Raw genomic sequence first — 21,945 nt, 5'->3', positions numbered from 1 at the left:
CCCCCCACTCCACATCAGAGCATCCTCCGCTCTTGAATTTCACAAGATGCTAAAGTCCTGCCTGTAGTGTCTTATAAATAAAAGAACGCTGACACACTTTTGATTCTCACTGTACACAGTAGGCCTGTGACATAAGTGTTGGAGAGATGAGTTGAAGGCAGGCTTAGAATGTTTAGTTTTGACTTACACACAGCATACTAAAGACAAGCACAACTATTCTCCATGTGTGGCATTGGTATTGGTGAGTTCCTGGGCTGGCAGGATGCTACAACTGTCGATGAGGTAGGGGATACGAAGCCCATACATAGAAAGCGCTCTTCCAGAAAGTTTGCCGTAGACCAGCAAACTGTTCATGCGTGCCATGTGTGCCGCAGTCGAAGTGCAGAATCGACACTGGCACCGGTGCAGTCTCAGTGCAACGCCAGCCTGTATAAAACCCTTAAAGAAAAGAAAGAGCCATTGAAAGTCTATGTGTTAGTAGACAGGAACTGACTCAAATGGCTGCAAATAAAAGTACTGCGCCCTTACGCAAATGAATGCCATACGCTATACAAAGTAAGAAAGCTAAAGGCGGATGCAACCAGATTACAAAAGCAGTGCACAGTCGTAGTTCAGTACAAGTCAAACTGACATTCATGTGCTATGAAACAGAGATTAACCAGATGTTTGTGAAGAAACATATAAGCACAAAGGAGACCAAATATCATAATGCTATCTGCTTTCATGGACTAATAGTGTATAAGGTTTATCTACTTACAAAAACCACCAACAACTCATTGTACACAAAGTGCTGCGGAGTGGCTCCAGGAAGAGGGTTGGGTTGTGGTACCGGAGCTGTCCCCAAACAAAGTGGCCCACCACCAAGGCTGCCAGGCAGGGCCTCAGAACAACTCACTAGACCACCATCAAGTAAAGAGCTCTGATTGAGAGCCAGGGCGAGATCCAAGCTCGGAGCCAGCACTTCACAAGGTGCTAAAGAGACTCTGCCTGATCCAGTTCCGCAAGAAGCGTCTGAGAGGCAACTACTGTCCACCAAGGTATATACAGCTGCTTCATTCTTAAAATCTCCATCTTCATTTGATACTGCTCAAAACACAATATTGGCAATAGATGGACTGCTTAGATAGGGACGTTTGAAGATTTCATAGATGCAATAGACGAAAAAGATGATAAAAAAGATTATAAAGCATCTGAAGAACATGGCTGGTGAAGTAGTGAAAGAAGCCATGAAAAAGTTACTACAAGAAGGTGAAGTGACGTACGATCAACTCAAAACAGCCTTGAATGTCAAATTTAATCCAGTGCTCAATGTGGATTATGAAAGATACATATTTAGTCAAGAATGCCAGAGACCAGGTGAAACCGTCGATGAGTTTGTTTAGAGACTAGGGGGATTATTTACAAGCCCCTTGTGCCACTGGTGCCTCACTTTTAACATGGGAAAAAGTGACATACCGGTGGCGCAAGGGGCTTGTAAGCCCTATGATGTTCTGGCGAGGCACTGTAAGTTCAATGATTTTAACGATGAGGAAGCTACCTGCCTCAAAGTAATCAATGGATGTATGTCAGATTCCTTTCGATGACAAATGCTGAAAAAAACTCTGAGATTAGAACACATCCTCAAGGGTGTCTGCACTGAAGAGCATGCTGGTCGTCAAATGACTGAAATGGAGGCCAGAGGTGCCTAAAGTGCGTCAGTCATGAGCATGAAAAGTAGGTCAAAGCACAAGGCAGAGAGACAAAAGGTGATGTCTCCACAGAAAAAGAAAATGCGTTACATATGTGGACTGTCGTTTCTACATGAAAGTAAATGTCCCACCATTGGAAAAATATGCATCAGCTGTGGTAAAGTGAACCATTTTGTGATGACTTGCAATGCAAAGAGAAAAGTAAGTGCATCACACCGTGAAGACAAAATGGACAACCAAACGCTACCTCATTGACGTTTGACTCACTCCCACAAGGCCAAGCGGTCACACCAACTGAGGCAAATAGACACCAAACAAAGTCAATTGTCTTCTTAATCATCGACAAAGAGTTCCTCAGTATCATCATCATCAAATACTTTATTCGATTAAAATAAACACCATGCAAGTGAACATAAAAAAGAGGGAAAGCTAAATCACCACAGTCATACATGAATACACTTATAATACATAAAACATATAAGTATGGATTTGCTCTATGAAAAGAGAATCATAATTAGAATGGTGTAAAAAGAGCACAAGCCAACACCCTAATAACCGCTGCTAATGTTCAGAGCGATACACCCCCATAAAATACCTTAGGGTATATTCACAAGAAAATGTAGGAGCACGGAGCTATGCCAAATGTTTCAGTGCCACGCTCTGACATTTACAAAGTGTAGAGCTGCACCGTATTCGCAAAAGTCTGCGCACCCCTGTGTTTTCCCAGCATTGGTGCAAAAAAAGCTGTCTAGCGCCAGCCATGTTTCAAGGGTGCCTGCGCAGCAGGGACAATTGTTTATGTGCAGGATGGGACACCTTCCTGCACATAAACAATCAATAATGGCGATTTGCACCTTCTATGTGTGCTGCAGAATGCAGTATACATGGAAAGAGCACAAAATGAGGAAAACATTATAATTTTTCCTTTTTGCACCATTCTAATGCCTGGTCTAGATCTGCGTTATCAGAGCGACCCCTGCGTAGCCCGCATTCTTCCGCGGCCGCCCATTACAGGAAGTCAGCCAGCCATTTAGACATAGTCGGAGGGGTTGGGCTAGTCTAGTGTATGGCTATGCACTGTTGTGCCAGCACTAAGCCCAGCTGAGCGAATCTGTACAGCATTTTTCCCCTTCGCGGGGAGAGGGAACAGTCCTAGCATGCAGTGTCGGGCTTTAAGCTCTAAATCCATCTTTGTCACTTTATGCTCCTTCTGCAGTACGTCACCCCAAAATGTCTGTAACTGTGCACAATCCCATGCAACATGCCCAAAATCTGCTAGGATTGCACCACATCTAACACAACCCGCCGGGCACATCGGATAAGCCCTATGCAGGCGCTGCAGCGTCAGGTATGCTCTATATATGAAATAGTATTGTACCAACTTAAATCGGGTATTACTAGCTATTTCTCGCACCTGTGCCAAAGCTCTTTTCCATTCCTTGTCCGTAAGTGGGGTTACCAACTCCCCCGTCCCAGGAGGCATGCTGATATCACACACTTTAAAGTCCTTCTCTAACCAGCCCAAAAGCAAGCATTAAGCAGACTTGCAAACATAATTTGACACTAACATAACAAATTAGAGCAGTCTATACAGACTTAATCTAGATTTCAGATTACCTTTTTTAGGAGAGTAGTCTTTTTGTCACTTTAGTACAGTTTTCAAGAAAGAAACCCTAAGCAGATGTGAACACACAAACAACAGATTCAAATGTGAAATTTCGCAACAGAAAGCTATCTGCTTCTTCCAAACTGTGCTCTGGCCCTGCTCTCTGGGCTGCTCAGGGTGCACAGAAGCTGGGAAACAGTAAATAAAGATGGGTTCCTTTTATCAAACCTAATGGACTGTGCAAGATGGGAGGGGAGGAGGAGGAAGGCATATTCAAGTAACTGTGGGCCTATCCCAATTATTTAGTCTGCAACTGGTGTGCTGAGTGGGAGGTGAGCTGCTGCTCAGCTCACAATTTCCTTGGTTGCAAACTTGCCCAATGCACATTCTTCAGTTCTTTTTCAACACTACAGGTAAGGCCCATTTAAATCCACTTGAAAATGCTATCCTGCACTTTAAATTAAAAATCCTTCTCTAACGTCAATGGCAAGTGCTGAGTAGACTAACAAACACAATTTAACACAAACAAAACAGATTATACAGCCTCTACACTCAAACTAGGTTTTGGATTAACTTTTTTCATTCTCTAGCTAACAAATAACGGATGTATGATGTATTCACGCATGCATTTACAACGCATGCCTTTGTAACACAGGCAATACATCTAAAGCATCATTATCACGCGTTCCATTACAATGCAAGTCGTTACAACGACTTGCCTTAGGGGAGCTCTAGACTTTGGAAAAGTATATTTTAGTATGCAAACGCCAGTATGTGCAACAGTAGGGAAGGTGTTGGTTTTAAAATCCAACAATGCGTTCCCTAAAGCAAGTCGTTGTAATGACTTGCGTTGTAATGGAACACGTGGTAAAGACGCGTTGGTTGTAGTGCCTGCGTTGTAATGGCACTGCGCAGTTCTGTTTGCAGCGTAAAAGCTGTTTCCCACAAATAACTAATGATTTTCCCACTGTCTTTGATGTCGAGACATCTCATATTATAAACATCAATTGTGTATTTCACTCATACAGTCCTCCAGGCAGCGTAAAAGCAAGAAGGGCGTTATCAATTGCCTCGTGTGGGTTAATGGCTTGGACATAACCACCCTGATTCACACAGAAGCAAGTGATGGCACTTGAACAACACCACCAACTGCAACCAGAACCAACACTCTCTTGCACATGCACCCACATTTATGCATAGGAAGGGATAAAGCTTCTTCCATTACAAAGGTGCTTTGGCCATGACATTAAGGACAATGAAAATTCCACATAGGCAAAAAAATGGTATTCTTTTGTATTCACAGCCATGGGATGGACCCCCTTTCGCTGCAGCACTGCCAAGAAGTGAGAGCTGATTTATTTCACCCTCAGCATCACCCAACGCGAGGGAAGAAATACCACAACTAGTTCCAAAAATGAGTGTCTCAAAAATAATCAGATTAAGCTACACACAGAACACATGAAAACACTTGTAGATCTCAGATGCTGGGGCACCCATTTATGCATACATGAGAAAAATTAAGTTAGAGTTAAAAAAAAGTGGAGAATATAGGCACGAATGAGAAGATTTAAGGGCCCACGCAGGAGGTCTTGTCCTTTGTAGTCTCTCAAAAAAGCCAAGCATGCCATGAAAATTCCCAACAGAGGCACATGCCACCTCCTGAGTATACGGCTGTTGTTGGGTTCAAGGGGAGGGTGCCCAGTAATGCAAGTTACTGTTCTGCAAAAATAGGCTGCTTGTGAAACTATGCTGCCACTTCTACTGCACATGTCCACATTTGCACTGTAGAGAAAGAACAGTTTCATAAGTAGCTTGATACCTAACACTGGTCCACTTGGCACAATAGGACACCTCTTCCCATTTGCTGCTCAACCAGCCTCAGCACAATTTGTCTACAGTTACCCTTTCTCTTTCACCCCAAAGATCAATGGGCAGAGTGTTGTGCAAGCAGTGCTTAATTTGAGCCTGTTATTTCCGGTGCTCTGTACCAGCATTTAATTGCTAACACCGGCACTTGTGACAGTCTACCACAAGGTGGCATTGTCTGGCCAATTTAAAGATGATCACAACACCAGGTAATTATTAATTCAATATACATTAAAAATGACAATTACCTGCTGCCAAAGCCATTATTATAGCTTTGAGGGACTGAATTCGACCAACTTGTCACACTTGTAGGAGTGTGATGGTTAGCAGTTGTGTTGTTACTATCATTGGCAGCATGTCAGGGGCAATGTGTGGTGCAAGCTGCAGTGGCCTCCTGAGGGGAGCCCTGGCAAGTAAAAAAAAATTAAGTACTGTGTGCAAGTAGTAGTAGGGTCTTTCTCCTTGCATGGAGGCTTTAATTAATAGTGGGTAAGGGGGTAGGCCTGTTCTCTTCTCTGCTCTGCTGCATGGGCTGCTTTGTTTAGGACCAAGCATCTTAGACTTTGCTTCTTTCCACTGCTCACACTTACATTTGGTCTTCCAGAGGGCATGAACGTAGATGTAAGGTAGCTACAGGAGGGGTAACAGGGTGCATTACTTCCAGGTGAACAGAGAGGCTGAGGCAAGGGTGTCCACTCTTAAAATGATGCTGCGGGTCGTTAATGGGCAGAGAGCCCAAGGCCACGCACCCACCAGTGCTTAATTTGTAAAATAATAAGTGCCAGGGACCTGACCAGGAGGCCACTGCAGTTTACAACACCCATTGCTCCTCGCATCGCTGCCAATGGCAATACCAAAACAACTACTAGCCGTCTCTCTCGCCTGCAAGTGCGACAGTGCAGATTATTCCAGGTTCCCAAAGCTAAAGGAATGGCTGGGAGGCAGGTATTAGTAATTTTGTAAGTATAATGTATTAATAAAAAATCGCTGTTCTGCTCATCTCTAAATTAGATGAGCATTGCCACCATGTGGCAGACTATCATAAGTGTGGTATTGCCCAGCACCGGGAACCACTTAAGTGTCGGTACTGAGCACCAGAAACCACCGGCTCGAATTAAGCACTTGCCCTCACATATCTGATACTCATTGGTGCTGTTGTGGGAAACTTTACACGCCCTGATGACAAGCAAATGGAGGAAGCAATGCCAATGAAGCAAAGGTTTGACAAGATCACAGTTTTCATACTTGATTGAATAAGCGGCTGCAATGTTTTGCAATGCTGTATCGCATAAGAGATTTCAGTGGTTTGTTTAAGGACAGGTAGATGCTAGTACAGCTAATTATCTCATGTTAAACAGGAGGAGCATGTATTGTATTGTATTGTATATGTTATTTCTAGAGCGCAGCTATCATTCCGCGGGAGTATCTTGGCGCTATGAAGAAATAGGGAGGTACAGGAGGGCACACACTGCCCTGTAGAATACTGAAGGATTAAATAAGAGAGAAGCATAGAGAGTCCGGAGCTCTATAAATCCAGGTTTTTAGAGATTTCCTGAAACAGGCTTCAGATTGGATGAGACGAAGATAACTGGGGAGTATATTCCATGCTTTTGCCCCAAGAACAGTTACAGATCTACCTCCCTTAGTTTTATATCTGAAGGGTGTGGGTTTTAAAGGTTAGCTGAGGAAGACCTTAGAGGGCATGTGGTAACATAGGGGGTGAATCTAGATATTAGATACGCGGGTCTTGAGGCCCTGAAAGCTCTAAAAGTGATGGCAAGTATATTAAATAGCACTCTTTTGTGAAGGGGTCGCCAATGCTACCTTTAAAGCTGCGGAGGCTGAGGAGTGACGTGGCAGCTTAAGCACCAGGCGAGCTGCTGCGTGTTGAATGGTCAGAAGTTTTTAAAGATTGCTTTGTTGGTACCCACATAGAGGCTATTACAATAGTCTAACCTAGAGGTTATTAGGGCTGCGGTAACAATTTTCCTTGCTGTGGCTGGGAGAAGGTCAAAAAACTTTTTCAGGGATTTGATCAGCTGGAAACACTTTCCAGACACTGATAGTGCTTATGGACGGAAGGATAGGGTAGAGTCGAATTTTACCCCGAGATTGTTTACTACCTTCACCGTATTGGACGGAGGGTGGGTATTTGGCGGCCACCAGAGACTGGGCGTGAAGGTGTTGGCTTTGCCTAGGAGCATGATTTCTGTTTTTTCTGAATTACACTTCATGTAGTTCTGCTTCATCCAGTGAATAACCTCTGCGAGACAATTTTGGAAGTTTTCTTCAGCATTGACTAAGTGTCTATATAATGTTAGAATCAGCTGAGTATCGTCGGCATATGAGGTAGTCTCGATGTTGCAGTTCGTAAATATTATTTATGATTTCATGTTCAAATCTTACTTCCAAAGAACAAATTCATGCTTTTACATAAAGTTGTATTCTCTCTGCACAAAATGTCCAGCAGTCTTAGCCACAGCAGCCATCACTGATAGAGCCAGTAAAATGTTAGAGTGTCTAGCGGTGTTTAACCACATGTTCAAGCTTTTTATCTTGGCCTTCAAACCCCCCAACACATATCTGCATACCTTGTTGATATAAGTTTTTTCTGTGACCTAGATGTGGAGTTAAGAGTAGTTAACCTATGTAGGAAACACAAAGAACTCCCCCAGTTGATATGTTCACATATAACTCTATGCCAATGCTAATTGTGACTCTGTCTCTGGGGAGGGCTCGGGCTCTGAGGAGTGAGATTTCTAAATGGAAGGTTTATAGGATGCACGGACGAGACAGCCATGTGTGAGGATATATACCCTACTATTTTAACTGAGAAATTGGGAAATGTCCCGAATTCACCATCCTATTATACAAAATGTATGTTGTTTTATGCCTCTTAAGACCTACATGTAATTGTTTTGTATTGTTTCAATGATTATGATGTGGGCCGGATGTAAGGGAGCAATATTCCTATTGGACCGTACTCTGCATTTTTTGTCCTGCTCGTTTCTGTCTTTTCTGTTCTGTTTTTTATGAGAAACTCAATAAAACAAAGTTAAAAAACCATATAACTCTGTGCAGATTTAAGGAGCCGTGCTTGGGGTGCAAAGTATAAGACAACTACATTTTTAAAATACATGCATACAATTCATTACAAAAATTATTTGTTAAAAACATGGACCCGTTTATAAATATTCTTGCAACCACATATTTCATAATAATACGGAAAATAAACATGTAAAACCCTAACACAAACTAGTTGCTTTTTGTTTTTTTGACTCCTACACCTAACTCATCAATATGCATTGAATAAATCAATGTTACTTAATTAGTTCACATAATACAAGGATGTTAATGAGTTCCAAACAATCGTCATTGAGTTGGATGGCTATGTAAACACGCAGCGATGATATAGGTGTAGTCGATATTCTGGATTATTATTTTTGTAAATTGACATAAAAGTCAATATTTTGATGTACAACAATTTCTGAGTGTGCATGGACACTGCTTGAAAATGTAACTGATTGCGCATATCCTAACAGTGAAAGGTGGTATAGTGATTTTAGAATAATCAAACGTGTAGAAACACATTCGCGAAAGAGAGGTCAATAATTGTGTTTATATCTGAAACTAGTGGGGACAAAGTTTACTGCACACACACAAAGAAGAAAAATATTGATCTCATTTTAAGAATGACCATATTCATTTTCTAGCAGACAGAGCCCACATTTGGTAAAGAATATTCACCCACATGGTAGATTCAGCTGGAAAATGTATTACATATTGGTATAGAATACATATTGGGCCAGATGTATGACCCGTTTTTGCATGCGCAAATGGGTTTGCGAACCCGTTTGCGCATGCAAAAACATCATGGGCCATGTACAAAGTTTATTTAGCAAGTTGCAATTCATTTGCGACTCGCTAAATAGGTTTTGCGACTCGCTATTTGGAAGGGGCATTCCCTTCCAAATAGCGAGTCCCAAAACCATGTACTAATGTTTTGCGACCTACTTCAAGTAGGTGGTAATGCATTTGCAAATGGGGGACCCCTTCCCCTTTGCAAATGCATGTGAAAATATTTTTAAGGGCAGGCAGTAGTCCCAGGGACCACTGCCTGCCCTTAAAAAATGGAACGAAAACGTTTCATTTCTTTTTTTAAATGCATCCCGTTTTCCTTTAAGGAAAAAGGGTTCTATTTGAAAAAAACCCTGCTTTATTTAAAAGTAGTCCCAGACATGGAGGTCTGCTGATTCCAGCAGGCCACCATCCCTGGGAGGGCCAGTCATTCCCAATGGGCTCGCAAATTGCAAGAGGCTCATTAATATCTTACTTGCATTGTATACAGAAAGCCAGATAAATAGTGAGTCCCTTTATGTGCTGCTTCAAAAGTAATACCCGCCAGTTTAATAGATACCATTTAGGAGATGTTGCTCGGTCCCTGCTGCTAGTATATGTCATGTTTTATACAAGTCATTACTTCCCTTCTAAGGAAATGACCAATAAAATGGTTATTTACCAAGCTTTTAGTTAAACTTTGCTCCATCAAATCCATTTGTATTGCTCCGCAGAGTAAACTGTTCATTTCAAGGTTGTTTCCAGCTCTGCATCCAGTAGATGGTTGTTTTAAGAGGTAAGATGGAACAGCTGCATCATTTGAACAAACATTGGCAAGGGAAATGGGTTGAATGTGCTAACACACACATAATAACCATAACATAGCCAGACAAAATTAAGAAACAAAAGTCGGTCTTTACTGAGAGCACTCTTACCTTCAATGCAGTGTTGTTATTGTGTCTATGTCAAATTAAGGTTGGATGGCAATGGGACATCACTATTGTCCTTCTTTAGTATCTATGGCATAGAAAGAAAGGGAGAACCATAATGAAGGCTCCCTTGTTATGTTATTTTGGCAAAGAAGCAAAAAGAGGACTGTATTGAAGGCAAGGAAACATTTCACATTGGCAAAGCTAATAGATCTTGGATACTGTAGGTGCATTTTTCATCAGTAATCATGGACTTATAGTGTGTTAAGTGTGGATACATGATTTCGGTGCTCATAAAGACACAGGTGGATGCTGTAACTGCTCAGTTTTAACAATCTGAGACCTCGGACAGAAAATTATCTCTAAGATACATAGACCAACAGGCAGCAGATCTAACCTTCTCCAGTGATTTTAAGTAGGTTATTGGCATATCCCTCACATGGCAAACCAATCTTCCAGATATACAAACATCGAAGAGGTCCCCTCTCACTTAGTGTAGCACCACAAACCTCACAAAGTAAAGCCTTACACAGGACAGACAATCCGAAGCAGCACTGGATGGGCCACAAGCCTGACTCAAAGTGAGTGATAGTGTGAGTATGTTGATGGCCTATTCGTGGTGTGGGAAGTCAGATGACGTTGAACATGGCAGATTAGGTGAACGTGTATGGCAAGAGGATGAATTCTCTTGTGAGTATAAAATCAGTGGTGTGATTGAGTGAAGAGTGTGGGTCATGGGTTTTGTTATAGGTGGATGCTGTGGCACTGATCAGTATCAGTGTATACCCCCTCTTTCTGATAACAAGGTCTGCCAGACTTCATCTTCTGACAGGATTCCAGGTTTCTCTGTCTCCCTTCTACCCCACTGCAGAGGGCACATACAACAATCTGTTGGAGGTCCAGACAAGTGCTAGAATTTGGGTTACTTGTTGACTAGGGTGTGAGCCCTAGTCAAGCAACAGCCACACTCCTTGTCAGGGAAAGGCAGAAGCAAACCCCACAAGAACTTGTGCTTAACCCACTGGTAGCTTGGCACAGATTAGTATGGCTTAGCTTAGAGGCAATGTGTAAAGTACACCACACATAAAGATGCCAAATTAGAAAAATAGATCAACATTTAAATTTAAAACAAGAGCAAAACAACAAAAATCCAATCAATTGAACCAGGGATATGAATTTTTAAAAATAAAGTGTAAAATAGTGCCTAAAAGCATAAAGCGCTGACTGAAGCTATCTGGTTGCACTGGACGGGGGTCAAAGTCACAAGTTCAGGCAGTCCCCGATGGAGGGCAGGTTGGCAACACTCCCAGTTTAGTCCTGCTGTAGTTTTACCTTCTCAAGGTTTGTGTCAAGAGTCCCATTCGAGTGTAGAGGGCGGTGAGGAGCAAGGTGAGCATCACAGGAGGTTGATGGTGTGGCGTGAAAAGCAAACTGAGCGTCGTGGATGGGTGGACTGGAGCTTGGCGTTTATGGGCCCCAGTGAGCAGTCGATGCTGCAATGCAAAGAGACGGGTTGGCGGCACTTCGTGCTGATTTTTGGTGCGAGCGGCACAGTCTCTGTGCAAAAAGACCTTGATTGTGGTAGCAAAGGGCCCAAAAGCTTCATGTAAGCTCACTGAGCCACACCAAGGGTCCAGGACCCGAGGAGCACCACTTGGGGTTCAGTAACTCACTGCAACTGGGTCCAGGAGCTGTTTGGGGAGCCTTTTATGTCCCTGCGGCTCATATCAGGAGGCCAGTAGACTAGCTCTTGGAGTCACTCTGGGGTCCTGGGTTCAAGAAGAGGTTGCAGGTCCAATTCTTACTCCCCAGGCAAGAGGGCAGCAGGTCGGCACAGTAGGGCAGTATCTTGTTCAAAGTAGCAGTCCAGTTAGTGATAGGGCTTTCAGCCGCAATGCAGTCCTTCTTCCTTGCAGAGTATCCGCAGGTCTAGAAGTGTATTGAGGAGTTAGTGTCTCAGGTCCAGTATTTATATGCAGTTGTGCCTTTGAAGTGGGGAGAAGCTTCTAAAGACATGCCTTTGAAGTGCACATATGCCCTGCCTTCCTGACCCTGGCTCCAAACTAACTACATGGGGTATGCAGCCCTTTGTGTGGAGACAGAACCCAACATATTCAAGTGCAAATGGGGTTGGGCTCAGCCCTTCCATCCCATTCTGCCAGTGATGGCCCATCCAATCACCTAAGCTCCCCATTGTGTGTGGCTGTCTAGGAGGAATACACAAAGCCCAACGGTCACCAACCCCCAGTCAAGTGCAAATTGATGTGTGTCTCCCTCTTTATTTCCACACTGAAACTCAAATGGAGTAAGTAAAAAAATACTTAGGTTACGAATCAAAACATATCCGCATGCCATAGCATGCATGCGTACCTGGTCCTGAAGAAAGCCATTTTGACCCTTCGGGTGGCATTGATGTTAGGGCTGAAACATTTCGACCATTTTAAAGGATGTGAGAGGTCACTAACTCCTCGCAAGATATCCACCATTGTTTTTAACCTTGTCTAAGGGTACCATTATTAAATATTACGCTTCTTCTGATTGGTAGTGCAGAAGGCAATTTTAATTCACCCCCATCTTCTTTGACAAACAAAAAAAACTCTCCGAAAAAAACAGCTCCACTGTAGTCAGACGTCAAAGCACACCTGTGACGTGCTAGGAGTCTCTGATGTATTTACTTAGGCACACAACATGGTGCAAAAGTGACACAAATTAAAAGTGAGAATTATGATGCCACGCAAGGCCATCTTGAGTGGCGCTAAGTGACTGTATAAATCTTGAGTAATGCAACGCAGCGCAAATTGTTGTGCTGCATTACTCTGCACCAGGGAGGCATTTCCATGGGTGTTGTGTAGGTGTTCCCACGCAACATCCATGGCTTTTGACACATTCCTAGATTTACCAGAAGTAGTAGACCTGGGAATGCGCCAAAAACCTACGCCTCTCATTTTTTCCTCTTTCTATGTGTGCCTCATGCTGCAACACCTTTAGAAAGAGGAAAAAGCCTCAGGGGATAGTTTTTGTGCAGGAAGTGCCCATTCCTGCACAAACACAAGCCTTCTTACAACACAGGCACCCTTGCACCATGATGCAAGGGTTCCTGCGTTGACGCTAGGCAGTCAAATGGGCGCCATTGCAGGGGAAAAGGCAGAAATGCACTGTATATACTTACATACGGTGCATTCCTGCCCTTTCCCTATCACGCAGCGCAGTAAAGTGACTTGCTGCGCTGCACTGCGTGATTTGGCCATAAATATGGACCTAAATGACTAAATGTTGGAGAGCTAAAAGTGGCATAAAACATTATTGAGGTGGGCTTGCGGCATGTCCTCTTAAACATCTGTACCGTGGCTGGACTTTCCATTCTACTACTGTTGCATTTACCCAGTAGGTTACAGGCTAGTGGCCTGCTTTCAGAGAAGGAGGGGTAGTCACGACTCATCCAAATCCCCATGTCTCCATAATAGTCTCAACTTCCTGCAGTGTGGGCTTATTATTATTATTATTATTTGGATTTATAAAGCGCATAGCTGCCCCAGTGACGGGGCGTCCCAGCGGTACCTAAGCACAAGCTAGTGAACCACTCAGACCTACGCTGGGAAAAGCCAGGTCTTTAATGCCTTTCGGAACGCCAAATGGTTCTGAAGTCCTCTAATTGAGGTTGGAATGGAGTTCCAAAGGTGTGCTGCCTTAACCCTGAAAGAACGAGCGCCAGCTCTAGTTCTCTGAAAACGGGGAATACAAACCAGACCAGAGCTAGCTGAGCGCAAGGGTCGATTTGGCACGTAGTAAGCCAGGAGATCTGCTAGAATAGGGGGTCCTGCTCCTAACAGGATTTTATGGGCCACACACAGAGACTTAAAATGAATTCTTTTCTCTATCGGCAGCCAGTGGAGCTTGGGGAGGAGGTTCGCAACCGAACAAGATTTCGGAAGTGCTAGCAAGGCCCGAGCTGCTGCTTTCTGGATACTTTGGAGGCGAACAATGCAGGATTTGTTGGCGCCTAAATATAGCGAATTACCGTAGTCCAGCCTCGATAAGATTGTGGCCTGAAGAATAGTTTGGCGAATCTTAGGTGCAAAATAGCCAAGTAAAGGTCTCAGCTCTCTGAGGAGTCCAAAACAGGATCCTGCTAAGGCCCTGGATTGAACATCAAATGACAGCTCACTGTCAATCCAGAACCCTAAATTTTTTACTGCCTTTTTTGGCAGTGGTGCAGGTTTTAATCTGTCAGGCCACCACTGTTCAGACCAGAGGGCCCTATCTTTCCCCAACACGAGAATTTCTGACTTCGCAGCATTTAGTTGTAGACAGTTAGCTGTCATCCAGTCAGAGATGGCTAACAAGTCCTCTTTGAATTTCAGAAGATTAACACAGCATTTTTTTGAAAAGGCAATGACTAGCTGGGTGTCATCGGCATAAGACACCAAAGACAACCCTCTACTTTTTGCTAGCAGAGCTAGGGGTTGGACATAAATGTTAAAAAGCGCAGGGCTCAATATAGAGCCCTGCGGGACCCCGTGTTTAATCATGTGAGTCTGAGAATGAAACGGTGGCACAACCACTTGAAAGGTTCTATCTTTCAAGAACGATTGAAACCAAGCCAAGGCCAACCCCCGGACCCCTATATCATATAGTCTACCTAAAAGAATATCGTGCGAGACGGTATCAAACGCCGCACTTAAATCTAAGAGATTCAAGGCTGCGGAATCCCCAACGTCTAAGTTACACCGAATGTCCTCTGTTACCGCCAACAGCGCTGATTCGGTGCTGTGACGGGTACGAAAGACATTTTGTGAGGGGTCGAGAGTTTTGTCACACTCTACAAATTCAGTCAGGACTGAATTAACATATAACTCTGCTACCTTAGCTAAGAAAGGAAGCTGGGAAATTGGACGGAAGTTGCTCAGGTCCGACGGGTCAAGGGATGGCTTCTTTAAAAGGGGTATCACTTTTGCATGCTTCCAAGTAGCCGGCAATACTGCGGCGGACAATGATAGATTAACCAGTTCCCTGATCACAGGGGAAATCGATTCAAGAACTTGCCGGAGCTGATCTGGTCTAAGAGGGTCCGCCGGAGATCCTGATTTAATTTTTAAACATACAGATTCAAGTTCAGAGAGCGAGAGTGGTGAGAAAGAACATAATGTAAAATTATAGGGGTTTAACCTATCTTCAAGCATGTCTATTCGGTTGATATTAAAGGGAGCTAAGGAAGAACAGGCCATTGGAAGATTATTATAAATAGTCTCTACTTTGCGCACAAAGGAAATCGCCAATTCCTCACATTGTATATTAGAGGAAAATAGGGGAATCAACCTTTTCATTAGAGTGAAGCAAATTTTTTAGAAGTGAGAAAATCATTTTAGGCGGATTGTTACTTTCCACAATTTTTGCGGCAATGTATTCCGCTCTGGCTTTCCGAATCAGCCTATGATAAGATTTAATGGACTTCCGATATTTGATTTTAGCTTCTATATCGTATGCCCGTCTCCAAGATCATTCCAGTTGCTTGCAAACCTTCTTTGCCTCTACAAGAGATTCGTTAAACCATGGGTTAGAGGGACCCAGTTTTTTTTTTAGGGAACATTTTTCAGGGATACAAAGATCTAGGGCTTGCCGCAACCAATCCTGAAAAAGGGCGTCCGAAGCCACAATATTAGAAGGCAGCTGTGGCTTGGACTTTAACAATAGGTTGGAGAATTGGTTGGTGTCCCATTTATACCAGGGGTGTTTCATCCTGGACCGTGGACGAGATGGCACCAATTTCCCAGGCAGCCAGAGGGAGAAAGGAATCAAATAATGATCTGTCCAGGTCAGAGGAACGGAGGGTGACACCTGCAGTGTGGGCTTAGCTTTAACATATTTGCCAGGGCTGATTTGGTTTCCAGCTCGGCTTTTATAAGCATAAGTATGTATCTGTGACCGGGCTGCATTCCCATGGAGTACATAGATATGTGATTCACATGGCGAACATGCGTACAGTAGCGAGGCAGCAAGGCAGCAAGTGTCACATGTTTGCATAGGTTACACTGAAGGTTGAGAGATACTTTACAATTTGGATTCATTCCCAGCTGAGGGCAAAGTCAGATGAGAATCACAGACTAAGGATTCGTTGTTCATTGGCCATGAAACCAGACAAATAGTAAAAATTCACTACGCAAATAGTAGATACCAACAAGCATGTAGTAGTTTGCAAATACAAAATAAATTGTAATTGTATTTATATAACGCTTAGTACCACTGAAAAGGCGTTGAAGTGCTTTGTGGTGAATAGCATGTTACTCCAGGACCCAAAGGTGGATTAGTGGTGCATTAGGAGGGGAAAATATACTTTGTTATTGGGAGGTGTCGGAGTGGCAGACCTGAGTCTGTTAATTGGATAAATAGGATAGAAGATGGATAGCAAAGGGAAGAGTGGTGGTTTGGGGAGATTAGTTGATTTTATTCTGCTGTGGGAGGAAAACAAATGGATGCGTAGATACATACCCACACATAAAAGGTATACATGCATAGAGATTTTTGAAAAAATGATGCAAATACAATTATCATATTCCCAACTTTACCTATAATTTACTGCTACAAAATAGCCTTAACACTTCTAGCTGTTATGAAAAGCAACATTAGTTTCTTCTTTCCCATGGGAGCATAATTCATGGGGGTGGGAGTAAAGGTTGTTGTCTTAGTAAAAGGAAATACAAATGTTTGAATAGTTGTACATTTCCCCTCTGGTGATCAGAACTGAGTATAAAACATTGCAAGGCCCTTTACCTTAGTTTCTGGGTTTTGGGCATTTTAAAAGCGGTGGAATGCCTCTGTCTGCAATTTCCTACTTTAATGCCAAGAAACTGTGACAGTTGAAAAGAAATCGAGATAAAATCCACCTCGGAAATGGAAACAGCTCTTAAGTGTTAACATTCACATTGTTGTAGTAGAAAAAGGCAGCAATAACTAAGCAAAGAGGAATAACTGTATGAAATTGTGCACCTTTCCTCTGCAGTTTAATTACAGACTGATATACAGGTTTACAAATGAACTAGTCCTGCAGATTTGTTTAAAAGTGTGCCTTTTTAGGTAAAAGCATGAAACTTGCAGCAAAGTTACCCAAATAGTAATTGTGTGCATTGTAGGCACAGTCCACAAGCACCACTAGCTACCATATTTGAAAAGGCCTACCAAATATGTTTCTCACTCATCACTCCTGAACGGATCTATGGATTTCATTTCTTCTTTTTTTTTTTTTTAAATGAACAGCAGTCAATGTTCGGCATAAAAGCATGCAAGACTTTTTTCCATAAACACCACTGTATCTCAAATCATGCTAAAATACCAATATAAACAATTAACTGCCTTGCAAGGGTCTAATTTTTTTTAATTAAGAAAAATGTCTGGAAATGACCATGATTTCTATCTCAGTTACCTCACTGCAGATGAAGAGGCCTGTACAAATGAGTAGTGGTATGACTGAGATGAACTATGACGCATTTTTGCGCCTTTATAACATCACTCGTAATACGTAAGTGGCAACAATGATTCTGTTCTGTTATAGGTATAACAAGACTCCAAGTTCAAGAAGTTTAACAGTGAAATTAGTGAGGCCTGTACCTGTATGCATGCTCTGAACACAGTTGTGGTGTGAACCCACCTCAGCCTCCCTGCAGGAAAAATCTTCTTTGCAGGGAGAACCATTAAACTCACTGGAGACAGCCAGGTGAGCTCTTTCCGCTCATTCACACATTGCAATGTGGAGCTAGTTTAAATATGTTTGCCGACGATCATGCTTAATTTGAGCCGGTGGTTTCCGGTGCTCGGACTGTCACTTTATTGTCAACACCAGCTCCTATAACAGCCTGCCACATGGTGGTGCTGTTTGTCTAATTTTGTGGGGAGCACAACAACAGTTGTTTAATAATCAAATACGCATTGAAGTCAGTGTTTGTTAAATAGAGACTGACTGATTTTATGGTATGAAACTACGAAGAGAAATTAAAGTTAAGGAAGGTGTTGTAATTTCTCCTTTAATTGATGATGCACATCTAGAATGTAAGTGCATCATCAGAACTCTGGAGTGTTCTTGAGTGTTATGTGGAGAGGCTTAATGGCTGTTGGTGTCTCCTCCGGTGGTGAGTGCTATTAAATGTATATACTTAAGCTTACTCTTGGTATCCCTCTTCATTTACAATACTGGTGACGAGTGAAGAAAGCACCCACCCATGTTCCCCGCTTGTTAAAGCAATAAATTTGTTTATCGGGCATCAAAGTCAGTGCTACCACAGTTTTCAAGTGTTTTTAAAACGTTTTGAAGGTTTGCGTGCTTGCTATTTTTCAAGATTGAGCTTGGGAAAATTTAAGAGTTTCGACTGGATGTTGCCGACAGCCGTCCAATATACAAAAATTGTACCTGTTTGTATCTGTCGTTACGGAACTGGCATTGTTTGAAAGGGAGATGTGCAAGCTGCGCAGGAAGTGTCGCGTGAAGCCGCTATTGCCTGAAGATGCAGCATATTGGTGGCGCGAGGAGCGAGAGGAGATTCCTTCAACACCGGCATTTTCTTCTGAGGAATTACAGCGTTATGCGGCGTGTCACTGATGGAGCGGGTAAAATTAAAAAAAAATTGTATACCCAATCCAGTTATATATGTTTATATTAAAACTAATAAAGTACTAATTCTAATGAATAATAGGGTGTTGTGATTGAATTAACCAACCTAATTAACCAAGAGAATACACGTGGGAATGCATTTGCATGGCTAAAATAATAAGTGAACTAAGTTTTTACGCATATTAAATTTATATGTTTAGCTTAAGCAGTGTTAACGTGATTTGCGCTTAAATAAACCAGCATAAACGGCTTTAAATGTAGCATATGGCTAGATAAATGCATACACATAAGGGTATTAGTGAGGGAATAACATTGTTTAATTCATTTCTATGTATTAATTACGATTTTGTGTTTCTTTTACTTAAGTTGACTATTTCGGCCTACTAAAAGATGGCTGCCGACTGAATCCTCACTAAAGTACATGACTTCATGCAATTAGCAATGGAGGAAGGCGCCTGCACTGACTACGTCGTGGCCTCTCCTTGAACCTCCGAACCAGGTCCATGAAGACTACTCTGGGCGAGATGCCAATGTCCCTGAACATGGACCAAATGTTGCCATCTGGGAACCAAAAGCCACCTATTCACAATAGACTGATACTTTCCCGACCTGGGACCGGCTTTCCCATGCGCTTAGTTTATTCATCATCCGTATGTGACATTTTAAAAATGTTTCCTAAAGTATTGGGACGGGGCTGAATTCAGCCAATCAACAGCCTGGAAATAATAAAAATGATACTGTTTTATGTAAATTTTGGTATAAATATTAGTAGTATAGATAGGGAAAATGTTGGTCACCACTCTAGAGCATGAGACGCACCCTGATCGATGCTACTCTGTACGACACTCCATGCTGACAGCAGAGGACGGGACGTTAGAAAACTGATGATCTTTCTGAGGACTGGTGCTGACTTAGAAAACGACAAATAGCCAGAATAGGTAAATATGACAAAAGGATAATATGGCATTGTTAGGATTCAACCTGCAGTTTTAATTAGATAAAGGAAATCATTATTTGAAGAACTGTGTCGGGTGATTATTTCTTGTGATATTTATTGATTAATATGAGAGTTAAAGTGTTTTCTATCAAATACCAAATCAACTAAATGATCTATTCGACCTTCGGATGGAGGTACTGTTAGAGTAAATCAATAGATGTGTTTCCTCTATCCAAAGTGAATAAACTGTAGTTCGGAATCAGGATATCTCTCCCCCTGTAAGGCACGGATAGTTTGATGTGAACGAATGTTGGTGTTATGGGCCCCACCAGCGTGTGATGTGTGTATGTGCGTGTGACTGAGAAGTCATTCCGTCCGTGGAAGCAGGAGGGGATTTTGTGTTCTGAACTGCACCAGTATTTCTGGTAGCAAGATGATGGTTTTTATTGTTTTGGTTTGATGATTTTGGCATGTATATATAGCTTATCGATTATTGATTGGTATTGATGTATGTATTAACACTATATGTTGAAGTCGTATTGAGTTCTATGTCGTCTGTACGGCTTCTGGGATGTAAGAAGTCGGTGACAGTTCCGTAGTAGGGCAGAGGTAAGCGCTGTTTTCGGTAAAGACGGGATTGTGGTTGCCCGTAGGTACACGGGAAAAAACGTGTGACAATTGAAGTTGCGCGTCGCATTGTCTGGGTTCGATTCGGTGACATCGCTGTGTGTTGCCATTAGAGACAATTTCTGTGTGAGAGAAGTGCGTATGATAGGGAAGAGTTACCTGTGAAATTTTGGTCTTAAGTACCAGGAAACCAATTGGTATGCCGATAATGCTTATTACTGAAAAGGTAGCGGGTGTTCTCTGAGCTTGTTAGAACGACAAAGTAGAGGTAAGCGCTGCTTTGTTAACGTATGTTATAATTCTGTAGTAGAACAGACTGTTCGCTGTTCTCGGGAAAGCAGGATTCTGTGTGAATGAATGGTATTTTCTTGTGTGAAAGTGTGTGAATGAAATAGCATTCGGATTAATTGCAGAAATCTGGTTTTATTTCTCAGGAGCATTGCGTTTCCACTTATGTGTTTTAATACCGGAGAAAACAGTTAATTGATGCTTGAAAGAGGGGTGAAGTAGAGGGATGGGCTATTTTGCCAACAGACGTAATAATTCTGTAGTAGGGCAGAGGTAAGCGCTGCTCTCGGGAAGACAGAATTCTCGTGGGAAAGATCTTTTACTATTCTGAGGTTAGCGGAGCAGACAATGGAGATGTTTGTATGTTGTAACTAACAAGTATTGTAAAATCGAAACAAAGTCTACCAAGTAGTCTTGTAAAGGAGGGGTAGACTGTAGACAGGAGACAGGAGCAGGAGCTGCTGCAGCGACTGTTGACGTCTGGTGGACCGGGCTGGCATTGGACAGTTAGTCAGTGACGTAGACGCTCCAGGATTGGTGCGTTAGTTTGAGCCGCGCTAGGATTGGAGGTTGTGACAGTGACGAAGATGCTCCAGGATTGGTGCGTTAGTGTGAGTCGCGCAAGGATTGGAGGTTGTGACGGTGACGTAGACGCGCCAGGATTGGTGCAGGAGTGAGAGTCGCGTTGCCATTGGACTAAAGATCGTGCTGTGGCAGGGAGGATTAAAAGGGGTTCACGAAAAGAAGGAAAATGTATTATCATTCACCCGAAAAGAAGAAAAAATCATTATTTAGTAAATTACGGAATTGGTTTGTAAAAGACAAAGAAATTGTGACTAGGGAAGGACAGCTACTTCCCCCAGCGAAAAACCCCCGCATCCTTCATGGTTGCGAAATATGGGTACCATACTTGCATCTGGTTAGACAATTGGGCAAAGTATACAAAGGAAGACGGAGTTTTAGCGTTTCCAGAAGATGGGTCCTTTAATTTGGCAATATTGAGGAACTTGCGGGAGAGGATGGTGAGCTTAGATCCGCGACCTAGGCCTACGCAGTTTGAGGCATTAACAGAGTGGGAAGACGAGATGCATGAGCAAGAGAAACAGAGAAATGGCAGTAGGTATCGGTATATGTTCGGACGGCCAAACGATCGTGAAACACATTGTGACAGAATGAGAAGGTGGCGAGATGCTAGTATGACTGAAGGATTGTTTCCCGTTAGAACAGAAGGAGAAAGTGGAGGAAGGAAATGTCTAGAAAAGAGAAATCATGTAGAAACCCGGAGGTATGGGGCTAACGAAACGGACGACAATGTCCTAGATGATATGTTTTACAAAAGTCCACCTCCATACAGGCAGGAACCGGAAACGCCAACCGCAGGTACACCAGTGAGGGAAACTCTGAGAATCATTAAAACAGAAGTTGTGACCCCAGAAGTAGGAAGAAGAAATTCTCTTAAGGAAAGGGGAAAGGAAAATAGAGCCGAGTGTGAAAATTCTAAGGAACTAGCAAAAACCACATTAGAACTGACAGAAAAAATAAGAGAATTGACGAAAAATCTAGAAGCA

Source organism: Triturus cristatus, chromosome 6, assembly GCF_964204655.1.
Source record: "Triturus cristatus chromosome 6, aTriCri1.1, whole genome shotgun sequence".
NCBI lineage: Eukaryota > Metazoa > Chordata > Amphibia > Caudata > Salamandridae > Triturus > Triturus cristatus.
Note: the sequence above shows the minus strand (reverse complement) of the source record.